Here is a 1772-nt window from a genome sequence, read left to right as displayed (position 1 = left end):
CCAACCGGCCCCGCCAATCGGCCCCAGCGGCGGCGGCCCCGGCGGCCGAGCCTCCTCCACCGCCCCCGCCCCGCCCCTCCACCGGGGCTCCGGCCTCCCCGTCAGGCGGGAGAGGGGCTGCGGCGGGGGGAGGAGGCGCGAATGGCCTTGGCCGAGGCGGAGGCGTCGGGCCGGTGGCGGTGTGCCTGCGCAGCGCCCGGTTGCACAGAATCACGGAGTCAATTAGGTTGGAAAAGACCTCTGAGATCCAGTCCAGATTATCACCTCACACCGCCATGTCAACCAGACCATGGCACCAAGTGCCACGTCCAGTCTTTCCCTAAACACCTCCGGGGGTGGTGACTCCAACACCTCCCTGGGAAGCCCATTCCAATGTCTCCTCACCCTTCCTGTGAAGAAATTCTTCCTAATGTCCAACCTAAACCTCCCCTGGCGCAGCTTAAGACCATGTCCTCTCGTCCTGGGAGAAGAGGCCGACCCCCACCTGGCTACGGCGTCCTTTAGCTGTCGGCAGGTGGAAGCTCCATTGCGGGGACAGCCGGGCTGTGCCTGCAGCTGCTGCCCCTGGGCTGCTCAAGAGGCCTGGGGAAACAGCGGTGACGTCTTTACGGAAAAATATATCTATAGATTCAAGACACTCTTGCGTGCGCTGCTCAGAGGTGGCCGCTTCTACGAGAAAAGCCCTGCTGCCTTCTTAAGTGACCCGTGTCCAAGTGGGCGCATAAAGAGATCATTTGCTTTGTGGTGTTCTCCTACTGACACAGTCTTTGACCTTTGACGCAATTTGGCAAATTAGATGGCTCTTATTACAAAAGCCTTTGAAACACGCTGTCCCTTCCACCCTGTACTGCCCGCTGGGGACCAGAGTACTTGAAAACAGACACCTGAAGAGAAAAAAGAGAGCCAGTGCAGTTTCCATAGGAGCTTAAGGAGCTATCAAGTTTATCCCAGATATTTGTGAGGTAAGAAAGCTTTTGTTTTGTTGAAGCAAGGGTTTTGGTTTGTTTGTTTTTACTTCAAGAGCATTATCTCCTCTAACTTTTCTTTGTGATTAACATGACTGTGTAAAAAGCCCTTTAAGACATGATACTGGACAAATAGGTTTACAAACTGACAATTTCAATTTCCCAACCAGGGACTTCACAAAGGCACCAATATTTCAGGAAACCAAGTTCTTTGGTCTCCTGACTATGGCTACAGATTCTTAAGAACTTGGACCTATGTATCTATATTGAGTGCTGTTATTAGGTGGCAATCCTTAACCTGTCCAAGCTGCCACTAATATTAGCATCCACTGCAATGTCACCTTTGCTGTGTTCTGAAAGAAGCTTGATGTCAGCTGTCTCCCTTCTGTATTCAGCAGGGGACAGCTCAGCAGTCCTATTGCCTACTGCACGATGTGCCTTGACTGCAAAACCCATCAACTTCTGGCCAGAGAAGCAGGAATAAAACTCCTCAGAGCTCTCACTGTACAAGTCTACTTGTAGATGAAGAGTTTAGGTAAGCAGGGAGCACCTGCCAGATTGTTCTGGTTTCCAGTTGTGTGATGTCTCACTCAGCATTTAGAATGAAATTTGACCTTGTGAATCTTTTGGGGATGGCAACACTGTCGTCTGTCACTGCAGGTTGTTTTTCCCTGGTTCCCATTTTTCTCTGATGAGACGGAGGAAAAACAGTGCTCCATGGAAACCAGCTCTCCTGGCATTGGACAAAGAGCAGCAGATCTCCCGAGCAGAAATGACCCAGGCAGAAGTGTATCCAGACTAGCACAG

General features: G+C 51.6%; 1 protein-coding gene across 1 annotated transcript in view; it reads right to left on the bottom strand.

Moving 5' to 3' along the window:
• PPM1K (protein phosphatase, Mg2+/Mn2+ dependent 1K) overlaps positions 1-581 on the bottom strand; it is a 16681-nt gene extending 16100 nt beyond the window's left edge. The window contains exon 1 of the mRNA XM_027652737.1: positions 485-581. The gene's annotated coding sequence lies outside the window, so the exon portion shown is untranslated. The remainder of the gene's footprint in view (positions 1-484) is intronic.
• Positions 582-1772: the final 1191 nt, after the last annotated feature.

Source organism: Corapipo altera, unplaced genomic scaffold, assembly GCF_003945725.1.
Source record: "Corapipo altera isolate COAL_440 unplaced genomic scaffold, ASM394572v1 69, whole genome shotgun sequence".
Taxonomy (NCBI): domain Eukaryota; kingdom Metazoa; phylum Chordata; class Aves; order Passeriformes; family Pipridae; genus Corapipo; species Corapipo altera.
Note: the sequence above shows the minus strand (reverse complement) of the source record. Positions and strands in the feature narration are given on the sequence as shown.